General features: G+C 40.5%; 1 protein-coding gene across 2 annotated transcripts in view; it reads left to right on the top strand.

Annotated features, from left to right (window-relative positions):
• Positions 1 to 531: 531 nt before the first annotated feature.
• MYO6 (myosin VI) overlaps positions 532 to 12,912 on the top strand; it is a 111,182-nt gene continuing 98,801 nt past the window's right edge. For both annotated transcript variants that reach the window (XM_062572834.1, XM_062572833.1), the window contains exon 1: positions 532 to 562. The gene's annotated coding sequence lies outside the window, so the exon portion shown is untranslated. The remainder of the gene's footprint in view (positions 563 to 12,912) is intronic.

Genomic DNA, 12,912 nt, shown 5'->3' with positions numbered 1-12,912 from the left:
CCGCGGCGGCCGTTGGCCCCCACCTGAGGCGGCGCCAACGGCCGCCAACGGCCGGCGCGCGGCCCCCCGCAGCGCGGGAGGACGCCGCGCCGGCATCGCCCGGCCCGCGGCCATCGGGGGTGGCGGGAGCCTCGCCCTTGGCCCGGGTGAGGCAGGTGCCGGCCGCGAACGCGGGGCGCTTGCCGTGGCTTAGGGCCGCGGCGCGGCGCCGCCGCCGCCCTCGCCCGCCGCCGGCCGGCTCAGCGAAGGGCCGTGGCCGAGCCCTGCGCTGCGCTGTGCGCACCGGCCCCGCCGGCTACGGAGGGGCGCGGGGCGGGCGGAGCCTCCCGGAGGGGCAGCGCCGGTGCTGCGGGAAGGCCAGTGGGCTCTCGCCGCGCTTCCTCGCCGTCCCCCCCCCCCCCGCCTCCCGCGGCGGCCGCCCTCGCCGCGCAGCCTCCGCCCCCGGCCGGCCCCCGTGGCGCTGACGTCCCGGGCGGCTCGCCGGCCCGCGCGGCGGGGGGCGGCGCAGAGCAGCGCGGCAGCGGGGCCGGCCGGGCGCGCAGCGCCGCCGCCGCCACAGCAGGTAATTCGGCGCCGGGCCGCGCTGCCCTGGCGCCAGGCCTGGCGGGGCGAGGGGAGCGGGGGGCGCGGTGTCCCCCGGCCGGGCCCCGCGGCGGCGGGTTTTGCCCCTCGCCCTTCCCCGCTGCGCCCTCCCTCCGCCGTGCTGGGCGGCGGGGGGTGCCGTCTGCCCCCTCCCCCCCTTCACCCGGCGCCTGCTGGCCGCCCGCGGGCAGCGCTGTGGCCTGCGCGGCCCCGGCGGCGGCCAGGGGCGCTGCGGCAGGTGCTGGCGGCCGCCGGGAGCCGCTGCGCGAGGGGAGCCCCGCGGGCGGCGGGGCAGCAGACGCTGGGGCTTGGTAACTCCGCGCCTGTAGCCTGCCGCGCAACGGGGCGGGAGGGGAGCGGGGGTTTCCGGAGCGCCGCTGCGGGCATAGGTGCCCTCTGGTACTGAGCGCAGGCGTTGTGATAACGTGCGGTAGTTAGTTCTTTAGAAGTTCAGCTAGCTTAAGAACAGAAAGGTGAATCTTCAGTGGAGAGAATTAGAATTGGAAACATTAAACAGTGAGAACAGAAGCATCAGTTGCATTCAGTAGATCTCACCTTACGCATCTCTTTAATTTAAAAAAAAAACACGTTGCCCTTAACGTAGGAGAAGATACACAAGGCACAAATTGCGTCCCAGGCAGTCAGATGCTGGCCCTGAGGTCTGAAAACTTGCCTAGAGCCAGTAGCTTCAAGTGAAAGCTTTTAAAAAATGTGTATGGAATCAGGAAAAATCTTTCTAGGTGCATTCCTGAGTGTTCTCTTTAAGTTCTTATCAGGATAGTTTTTAGCATAGCCAAACCTTCCTTATTAGCTAGTCATAGAGTAAAATGCTTTTCCTTTACCTCATGAAATATCATTGGACTTACTTTCTTGTTCCTTTAGCATCATCTCTTGTAAAATGACATACATACGAAATTATACTGGGTTTCACTTTAATTCCTCTCAATTTAAAAACATTACTTTGTCCTTGTAAGGGAAATGATTTTTTTTTTTTTTTAACAGCATTGACATACTCCAGAATATGAATTGGACTATAATTAAAACATATCTGTTGAAGCAAATTCCTGTTGAAATACTTTTTAGACTTTTTGTTTGGAAATTGATGCGCGTAAGCATGATATGTTTTTTGATTTCTGCAAGTTATGTTTATTACTGAATAGGAAAACTTAAATAAAAACATTCTTCCCCTTAATCTGCCATCACTTGAATACAATTTATAATGTATCATATTTATTGTTGATGCTTACTTGAAAGTCAGATTCCTAACTAGTAAATCCCAATGTCATCAGAGACCCGTAAAATTAAAATAGCTAAATTAATACGTTACAGATTACATGAATGGATGGTTATTACCTGTTATTTCACTTAAACATTGCTGGCTATGTTAGCCTCCTTTTGTTTTTTTGTTTGTCTGTTTTTGTTTTTTCCAAAGGTGGAGGGGAAGTATGTCATGACATCAAAATTAGTGTCTTGTCTTGCTGTTGGAAGGAAAAGAACTTTATTTGAAGTGATCTAATTTCTCATGATTCAGTTGATGTTATTAGGCTGTAAAATGGCCTATGAACTTGGTTAGCAGTCATCAGAGTACAAGGGTTGACAGCAGAGTAAGTTTTCCTTTTGTTGCAAATGTGACAAATTAACAGAGGGTAGAGAGAAACAAGCTCTGAAGTTAATTGTAATCTGCAGTTTGTCTTTTCAAGAAAGAAGAATGCTAGGAAAAAATTTGATAACAGTAAAAATGATTTAATGGTTAAAACTATCCCAGTAGAAGTCTGAAGGAATAAACAAATGTCATCTTGCAATATTTGTTTAAATATCATTGTAAAATATTGCTAATGCATGAGATAATTGTCTACATTTTATAAAATAACTGCAAAGAAGAAAGCAAGTTCATTGTTAGAGGTGGGAGAGTAAATACGAAAATTAAGTGGCATAGCAGAAGGTAGAAACTTTTCCGTTTTTAGTAAAATAGAAATTAAAGTTTAGCTTGACCGATTATAGTAGATTTTTTTAAAGAAATGTGTATAAATTAATCTGTTTAGTGAATGTACAGTTATGCCTTTTTGAAAATATAAAGCCAGCAGAATGAATATAATGGCAGTTAAAGACTGCTACAAGGCTTAATAGCTATCTGAATTTTAAGTCATGACAGATGTAGTGTGCAGAAATTGGAAATATTTATGATTGTAATAAATCAAACTAATCCCCTAACCCTGTATTTCTAACTTGGGTAGGCTTTCATGTATAATCGACACTAAATACTATATCCTTCATAATCCAGGATTGTTATGCATCTTTATTTTGATATTCGTTCACATAAGTCAGGTAAAATAGTGGCTTTTCATGCCTGGCCTGCAAGGTCACAAAAGGGGCTTGTGAATCCTTCATTCTCTTGATATTTAATAACACTAGTCTGAGGAAAACTTTGAAGTTTTAGAAATTTTGACAGGAGAAGTATGGTACATGATAATATTATACATGATGTGACAAAGATGGGGAGAGATGAATTTTTTTATTGTCTCAGTAGAAAATATAGACGCATAGAATCAAACTGGCAATATCAAAACGGACAAAAGAGGTGATTCTCTACCCAATGCCTAGCTAATAAGCTTTGGAAATCCCTTCTGAAAGGTGTGGGTACTAAAAGTTTAGAGGCGCTCAATAAGCAACAGGACAAATTCATGGAAGAAAAAATCACTAAAGTCTATGTAAACACCTAATGTAAAAGTTTATCGTTCAGTTCTTCTTGATATTAATGAAGTCTAAATTAGAATAAATTTGTTCAGTTTTGAGTACTGCCTTGTAAGAAAGATACCTGCACATTTCACAGTCTGGCAGATATAGTCATCAAGGTTTAGGAAGGGCTGGAAAAAGCAAGATATGCAAAGAAGGAAAGAAGCAAAGCTAAGCAAGCTCTGTTTCAGCAGAAGTAAGAGTAGATGTGGGGACAGGAAGATGCTACAGCCTTAAATGTTGTAAGGAGTGGTCTCTGTCATTCTTTCAGTGACCATGTCAAATAAGAAGGAAACAGTCTGTAGCAAAGGTTTGATTCAGTTAGCAAAAGCTGTTCTGCTGTTGAGAAAAACTGGAACAAGCTGAGCTTGTGGAATCTCCTTTTTGTGAAAGTCTTTAAAAGTAGAATTGGACTTGTATTAAGGATAGGTTAAAGACTTCCCTCAAAACTGTTCAACTTCTTGTGCAGGGAGTTGAACTTGATGAGTTCTTTGGATACTGTTTGTATTCTATCCTAAGCGTATATGGAAAAAGACATTTCAGTGCTCAAAATAAACACAGTTTCGATAATGAAGAGCTGGAATCTTTCAATTTTTGGGGGGACCTAATGTTACAGTTTTGGGATTTAAAAATAGTATTGAGGCTAACTAAACATGCATTCAACAACAAAAATGCTGTATTTCAGGAAGGAGGACTTGTTATCTTGTATCATCTGTCCCCCATCAAAGATAGAAACAGAAGTACAAATACTTATCTACCATAGTGTATATACTGTACCTGACTTCATAATCTGTGTCCAAATGTTATGTCTTCTGTTTTAAAAGAATTATCAGTCTACAATGTGTCTGATTTTGGTAAGCAGAGTACATTTGTTTAGGTACCATCATTTTGAAGCAGTTACAATCTGCTATTTAAAATATGCACTAGCAAATAAAAATTGCTCTGTGACTTAACATTTTAACATAGCATACCATATTCCATTCTACTGTTACTTGGAATGACCATCTAACACTTGTATTTCTTCTTGTAAATACTCGTGATTGAGTCTAAAATACATATTTCTGACAGTAATAGTTTTTGGTAGACAGTATGATAGTATAATGAACACATGAGAAAAACACGGTTCTTGAACTGAAGTCAGTAAATGAAGTGATTTCTTAACACTTCCCCTCCCTCCTCAAAATAAAATTAGTTTTGCAAAGCTAAATGAGAAGTCTTGACAATTTCCTCTAAGATTTTGTTGGCAAGAAAAAGACACATACAGCTTTAACCTTGGGCACTTTTAGTCTCTGGTAGAATTATTTATATAGGAAATGATCGTATCTATTAATGTTTAATAATACGTATTTTATTGACAAGAAGGTGCTAATCCTGCCTTTCAGTAAATGACTGTCTGAGAATAAAAAAGATCAACCTAATCAAAGCGAATTCTCACTTTGTTTTGTTGAACAGCATTCAAAAGTGAACCAGTCCATGATGGGGCTGGGAAGAGCAGGTTCAGTTCTGTTCTGTAGCAGTGGTGTGTGTCAGAGTTTGAAGGGAAAGCCAGTTGTAATCAGTGGAGCGGTTAACATGGCCTTGCAGAAAATGATTTGGGAGCCCTTGCAGTGCACTAAATTCTTCCCACTGAGTGAGTGAAAAGGGAATGAGTTGCAGTGAGGCTATGTCTGCCCTACAGTCACAATGTCGACTGCAGGTCCTGTAGGCATGCTCAAATTATGTGAGATAATTTACAGCTACTCTTGGTAGCATGGCAGGAACAAATTCTTGGTTAGTGTGGTTTGGTATCTATGCTGCCACGACTACCCTGCAGGTAATACCCTGAGTTTATGTGACTTGTAAACCGTTTCTGTCATTTTTTTTCCCCATCAGTTGAATACTTTCCCTAGTTCTGCAGATGCGTGGATCCAGGGTTGCTTCTCCTTGCCCCATGGAATGAGAGAAGGATGAGGGTACTGTAGTTAAACCTTATTTTCACGTGTACTACCCAAAGCAGCACTGCTGTTGTTTTAGCCTGGCCTTACTGGTAGAGGTATAGGAGCCAAGAATGGGGGCAATTTCCAAACTGGGAACTGCTGAACCAAACTATTATGAGCTAGAATGGAAATGTCTATATGTGCATGTTTCAAGACCCAGGCATCTTAAAGCAAAACAAAACCCCCCAAACCCTAAAGTTTTCAGTTGGAAGTCTGAGTGAACTTTGAATTTGTTTTCTTTGCAATTCACAACATTTAGCAGACTGACTTGAAATTTGGGAAAGAAAAAAGAGAAACAGTAACAAACTGTTTCTGGAACAGTAACAACTGTTTCAAGTAACAAACTCAGTGGTTTGCAAAAAGCTCTCTTATGTCGGGTAGATTTGTGGCTGCTAACAGCACACGCTTCTTGAATTAAATCTAAATTATTTTTATGGATTCCCCAGGCCTGTCTGTCCTATGTCAGTGTTGTTACGTTTAATATTTTGAGCAAGTTTCACTTGCTATTTTTTATTATAGTCCAGAATTCATTCTCTCTCATTTGTCATACTCTTAATTTTCACTATTACCACAGCACTTGAGAGTTTTGATGATCTCAGATTCATTCTTAGTTGCCAGGAACTAAAGAAACCTGACTAAAATGTGATACTGTAACAACAGTTTTTCACACACACACACACACACACACAAAAAAAAAAAAAAAAAAAAAAAAAAAAAAAAAAAAGGCGTACTGAAGGGTAGATTGTCATCAGGTTCTCTGATGTGATCCACTTGCGAAATTAGCATCGGGCAGTGCTGCACTGAAGAGCTTGTCACTTCGTAGGAGAGATGGCAGGGGCTGCTTGGAGGTCTAAGAGCTAGGCTAGTGACTGAGGCAGGGTGAGGGCTCGATTTGAGCTCACATCCAAACTTCATTGATTCCTAATTTATTCAAGTGCAGCACATCACAGTGATTCTGTAGTGGCAGCAATGATAGCAATAGAAATTTTGTTAGCAATTGTTTATTGCAAAAATGGGCTACTTTGCTGCATCTTCCTTCTTAGCTGTGCATAGGCATGCCAAGCTACCTGCAGTAGAAGGTCTCTGCTGGTTTTAGCAGAGGCACTGAAGTGTGTAGGAGGGGAATATTCTGTAGCTACTCAGTTAGTTCAAGCTTTAATGGTATGTGTTAACCTCCTGTGGTGTACACAAGCTCTGCTGCTGTGCTGCAGAGTTTCCAGGACAAGGATCAAAGCATTAAGGAATGATAATACTAACAGATATTTTAATAACTTCAGTTTTAAAGATTCTCTAGGGTTGTAATTTCATGAATAGTTGGGCTGATATATTTGCTTGCTGCCTGCTTTCCAAAGGAGGAGATCTTCCCACTACTGTTTCCTCCTTTCCCAGCAGTGCTGATGTTCATTGGGCTCTTCCACATGTCAATTCAAATGTCATTCAGTCATCCTGCTGACTCTGCAGAAAATAAGAAAAACAGTCATCTTTCTCTTCTCTGTCTCCCTGCTACAGAGGGATGTAATGAGTTTCAGAGCTCATACAAAGAAGGCAGTGGGAATATTCAGCTTCGAGCAGAAACAACAAGAGCCTCTCAGTTGTTGTAGCTGCTCAGCTTACGACATCTCGTGAAACTAAGGTGTTTTTGCAGTCTTTTAGACCTGTGTAATCCTTTTTTGCCTCTCCCATAAAGGGACATAAATGCCTTCAGCAGCCGTGTTGCAGGGAGGAATAAACAGCATAAATAGTGAATTTCAGAGCCATACAATAAGGCTGGAAAGGATTTATAAAGATCATGGATTTCAGAAGGCCCTAAAATAATCTTGACTTTTAATATGTGAAGATAAAAATACTTGTTTTTAGTAGATTTGGTGGTTTGGAAGGGGATTTCTTCTTTTCTTTTTATTTTTTTCTTACCTTAGAACTCTTTACAAAGGGAAAATAGCAGACAAATCCTTATAGTTACATGTTATATAGTTTTATAGTTATAGTTTTATATAGTTATATAGTTTTATGGAATGCTAATGTTTTAATTTTTGCAGTGTTTGCTAATCACTTTAAAGCTTTTTATATGTTCATGCAGTAGCCTTTTTGGCAGGCATTTAGATACATATATGACCATCTGCAGCAGAGTGTACATTTCTGCTGTAATGCAAAGAATATTTATGTGGCCCCTACAAGGATGATGCAGTTTCTTCTTCTCTTACTTGTTGGATTGCCTTTTGATGCACATTCTGCAAGGCTCATTTTCTCCTCCTCTTTTATTTTATTCTTTTCCTTAAAAATAGACCTGTGAGCTGTGTATTCACTTGGGAATGCATATGCATGTTGCATCATCACTTTATTGACCTTTTTTAGTCTTTGCTGGAATCAAGCTGTTTCTCAGAGACTTCAAGTTTTTGTTGATTTCAGTAACTGATCTTCCTGTGGCAATGGTAAGAGCGCTTGTATCAAGTTTCTAAGCTCTTAGGAAACAGAAAAGAACTGGACTTGTTCATCATAGTTGTATTGAATCAGAATTGTTGGCAGGAGTAGAGCATTTAATTACAAGCGTACAGAAGAAATAGAAGGTTTAGAGGCAGTGTGACGATCTTTGTCTTTAATTGTGATCCCATTACAAGATTCTTGCGTCTTCTGAGGCATCTGAAATTAGTCGTTGTCAGACCTCACAATTCAAATTATATGGACCTTGAGATAGTGTTTGGTTTGCTTGAAGAATGATATAGATTCAGATTTTTTCCTGCTGTTAGGAGATGCGTTATGACCTTTTGAAAGTAGTGTAACATTTTCCTTTGTCTTTTCTAGTTCATTTATACAATAAGAAAATTGTAAGTTTTATTTAGTGGAAAGATACTTTTAAAATATGTTTTGTATCATTTCCTGATAGTAATCTGAAACAGATTTTTTTTTAGATGCTGCTTCAGTTTTGCTTTAAAGTTCAACATCTTTTTTTAATAGCAAAAGATATATTCTTTAAAGAAAAGGATTATTTCTCCCTGCTAACCTAGGGAGAGGAATCTTAGACATTAAATTTCCGACTCTGTTATCATGCTGTACAAGTCGTATCTTGCTCAAAAGGTCAACACCCACCCAACATGTTTTCTGTGCTGCAGTAGACTAAATAGCTGCTTTTTGAGGGCTGCAACAGTCTTCTATTGTAAATGAAAATATAGTCTTCCAGTGATATGACATCTAATGCTAAGGATATTTTTAATGTGTTACAGGCTAAATTGCATCTATACGTGTTCAACATTAAAGCAGTAATGACAGATTATATTTTGAACATATATTCTTATGGACTGTACTATTTCAATTTAAATCCTTACTGGCTTTTCCAATTTTTCTTGCAAATAATTATTTTTAAAATCTTATATCAGATTCTTTTTAATTAGGAATACTGAAAATAGATTTTTACAAGTGTTGGAAATAAGTGGGCTTTTTTATTTCTGTTGATGTGGAGTTGTTATTCTGTTCATGTAGTGATCAGCCTACCAGTGGTTTTAAGATATTAGGTGATTCATTAACTTTTATTGAAATTGTGTGTTGCCACTTACATTACAAACTACTCTGTTGTGGTCCTGGATCAGTTATTGAGCTCTGTAGAAGAATATATCTCTCTTCAAAGAATGTAGTTCTATTGTTTCCTGAATTTCTGTTTTTATTTTTTTTTACTAAAAATAGGGAATTCATATGAGTAACGAGTACCCAGTTTACTTGCACCATCCCTTGCTTGAGATTCCTAGCTACTTAGACACTTGAACTTAGCATCTCTGAAATATTTTCCTTTTTTAAAAATGTGTAAAATACTAGTCCATTGACTATTTGCAATTTCAGTCAAAGCTGTCTATTTTTGATTATTTTTTTCTCTGTTGATCTTGGTTTCTTTATGAATCTCTGTGGGAGGGAAAAGGCTAAACAAAGAATACTTTGTTATTGGCATGTTTACTGAATGACCATGCTGATTTAGTTTTAATAAGGAGGTAGAAGAAGGGGGGAGGGAAACTAGCAGGAAGAGAAAGAATAGTTTGAGATAAGCTACTTCTGGACAAATGTTTGAAAGTTAAGAGATGATGCCAGACAGGAAGAGGCCTGGGAGCTGAGAGGATCAAAAGAAGCCTGGCAGATTTAAAAGGGAACACTTGAAGAATCCTACTGAGACACAAATGGTATTTTGTCTGTTTGAAGATGTGAGGTTAGCGCAGGGGTTGTCCTTCTTACCATGCACAAATTAGACTTTAAAATCACGTTTTCCTCCATGACTGAAAATACATTATTAAGACTGCTGTTTGATCGTGATATATCCCTAGTCACTGACTGCTGAAGGGAAGAACTAGAGGGACCGGACATCAGTTCTATCTGCAGTCTAATAATGGCTGTAAGGAGACAAGGAGGCATAACAATTTGGTCTGAGCATTTCATCCCAAAACAGGTAAAGATTTTGGATCAGCTTCTGAAAGTGTACTAAGCTGTGGTTAGCTGTAATTAATATAAGTTAATTGTCTCATGTTTTCCTAGGACTTGATGTGTTCTCTCTAGCAGCCTCTCATTTTTATCACTCTTCTTTTTAACTGACAGTTGTCAAATAATTTTGAGAGAACCCAGGTAAGACAGGAGCCTTCTAAAAAGATCTGTCATTTTGTCTACTGTACATATTTTATGGAAAAAATTAAACTGACAAGATTATCTGTGCATGAGGGCTGTGTGGTTTTGTTTTGTTTGATTGTTTGTTTTGATCAGTTGTTCCATTTTAAATTTGTAACCTACCTTAGTCATGAAAAACTTTTCATGTGCAGATAAAGCCATACCTCATTGTCAGATCAGCAAATACCAGTTAAAGATATTTATGATATAAATACATAAAAACAACAGAGCTTCTCTACCCCCCCAGTCAGATTTAATTTAACTATTTTGGGGCCATTTTTTAAGGAAAACTTGTGCAGGTATAACCTACCTGAGTGTACAGAAGAACCAAGTCGAATGTGAAACACTAGACAGGCTTGCAGGAAAAAGAATTCTATGTTGTGAGAAATTAGCCTTGTAATGCTAATAAACATTTAAATGAACTTTGGTGGTTGGTATGGAGGACAAAGGCCATTCATTTTTGTATCTTGGATCTTAGCATTCTTCAAGCCACTATTTTCAAAGAAGAATTTATTTTCTTTTCTACCACATGCACACTTCCCTTAAACATCTGCTCTCTATTTGTGGACTATGCTTAACTTCCAGTGTAAGCTAAAAGCCTATGCTAGAACCTAGGGAACCTAGCAAATCTACAGAGCTTTCTGTGTCATTGCACTTCTGTTAGGGTCTTCGTAAATTGTTCCAGTCTAACAAGAAGAAATGGTAGGAGAGGAATGAAGTCTTTTTTTTTTTTTTTTTTTTTTTTTTTTTTTAAAAAAAAAAGATCTTGCTGTAGCTGAGGGAGGATTTCCTCTTTTTCTCATACTACATCTCTCCTTAAAGGGTATCCACCCAATGGGAATGGCTCAGTGTGAAGCTCTGGTGCTTCAGGCTATAGTGAATCGCATACAGGATGCAGGCCTTGGTTCTGTGATAATCTTTGTGTTGTTTCTGACCATTGTGCATTGATGACATTTACTTTGAGTTCACCAGAACATACACCATCGTAGGTACTCCACTATATGCTGTTTGTGTGTCACCTAGATTGGCATCTCAGGTTGCATTGGATCTAACCCATCATTCATCAGCCTGGATCGTGCTGGTATTCAGGCTGCAGTGGAGGTGTGGTCTGAGTTTTAGTAACTCAAGTGGAGATATTTGTGGGTGGCTTCTCAGGGTGACTCCCTATGAATCAGATTTACGTTTTCAGGATCAGCTTCTGCCCTTAAAGAAGCCTTGCACAGATGCTGTTCCCAGGACACCTGCTTTTTTTCTTTTTCTCCTTCCCTTCCCCCTTCCCTTTTCCCTCTTTCCCTTCCCTTCCCTTCCTTCTTCCAGGATATCCTGCCTTTTGTGTTTCACTGCTTCCTGGAAACAAGCAGGCTTTGTGTGGCGTCAGTCCTACAAATGAGAAGCTTTGTAATCTCCGTGTTTATGAACTGCAACAAATAGATTGCAAACAGAGTTTGTACAAATGCAGCAAGTAAAACTGGCTCTCTCACTATTCATTTTTTCTGATGATGAGAGAGAAACTAGCTTTTCTTTTACTTGATAACTAGGCTTGGTGTCTAGTCAGGATGGCAGTTACCGGTATTGTAGAGACACAAGATGGGCTATCTGGCAGAGAGAGGATGTAAGAGTTAGAAGAGTACTTTCATCAAAATCTACATTTTTCCTACTCTGCCTTCCCTTGCTGAGGAAGATTACCCATCTGAAAATACCAGTATGTGCTGAACTGGGAATGGCTGTAATTACTTGGAAGCTACAAATCTACAGTTCTCCCTGCTTGTCAGCCTGAGGTTGAGAGGGTGATATGGAGGTGACTTTTACTATGTGGAATAGTCTTGTTACAGAAGGCTTTATTCACGTGAACCCAGCACAGCCCAGGAAGCCCTTCAGGAGAAAGTACTTGCTCCCCATCTGAATCAACAGTAAGGAGTACCTTTAGTTGGTATGGGATGTGGGTTGCTGCTCTGTTGGTGACTCCTCTGGCTAATTACAGCAATCCTTACACTGGATGATACAGCAGGGATCTTGTTCTGGGTTGATAGAAGCACGTCTTCACCAAGCTAAAGAGTATCCTAGCAAAGAAACTCCATGCCTTTTGCTGCCCAAAATGCATGTGAATTCACTAAAATCCTAGACTGAAGCAGTAACCTGTTTCCTTGTTTTGGGAAACATGGGATGGGGAATAATGATTTGTTGTGTTGAACTGAAGATCTATAAGCTAATTCTAGCAGAGGCTTAATGTATAAGAGGGAAGCAGTTTAACTTAGAAGGGTCTGGGAATAGAAGGGAAGTAAGTGCCAGAGGTGAAAAGTCACCAGTGCTGGTGTTGACCAGGGGTAATGTAGGCAGAAGCTGCCAGATGATCAAGGTAAGTAAGGAGAACAGTGTTTGGTATGGTGGCTGTGCAGAGTTATGGACATACTGAACAAAGCAGGCTGGGAAGAGGTGATTTATCTACCAGGCAGAACCTAGCTTGCCAGGAGAGATCATGCACAACACATGATCAGTGTAGCCACCTGTGACGGAATGCAGAGCTCCTGGCGTGGTGGTCTCCCCCTAAACCAAAAGCAGTCAAGAGCATTTCAAGGAGTTATTCTTACCTGGAATAGTGTCTGTCTAATACTTTTCTAGAGTGTGGCCCATTCTATTCTACTATTGTATTTTTTTTTTCTCAAATACCTTCAATGATCCTGCTTATTTTTTTTCTTTTTTTTGACTAGCTCCCTGGTTTTAACTATAAATGTGAGTTGCTCTTTAGAGTAAAAAACAAAAAAACCCACCATTTTGTGTCTAGGAGAAGATACAAGATATGGAATGCATAGAGGAAGGGAGAAGATGAGAACCAAGGAAGATAAAAATCATTCAAAATAATAAAGGCCTATCTTTTATTGTATTCTTATTGTAGAAGAACAGCTCAGATGCAAAATTAGTCCTCTATCCCTTTCATCCCTTCCCTTATGTTTTCCAGTAGAAGGATTAATTCAAGATTCATAGCAAT

Source organism: Rhea pennata, chromosome 3 (assembly GCF_028389875.1).
Source record: "Rhea pennata isolate bPtePen1 chromosome 3, bPtePen1.pri, whole genome shotgun sequence".
Taxonomy (NCBI): domain Eukaryota; kingdom Metazoa; phylum Chordata; class Aves; order Rheiformes; family Rheidae; genus Rhea; species Rhea pennata.
This window is presented reverse-complemented; position numbering and strand designations above follow the sequence as displayed.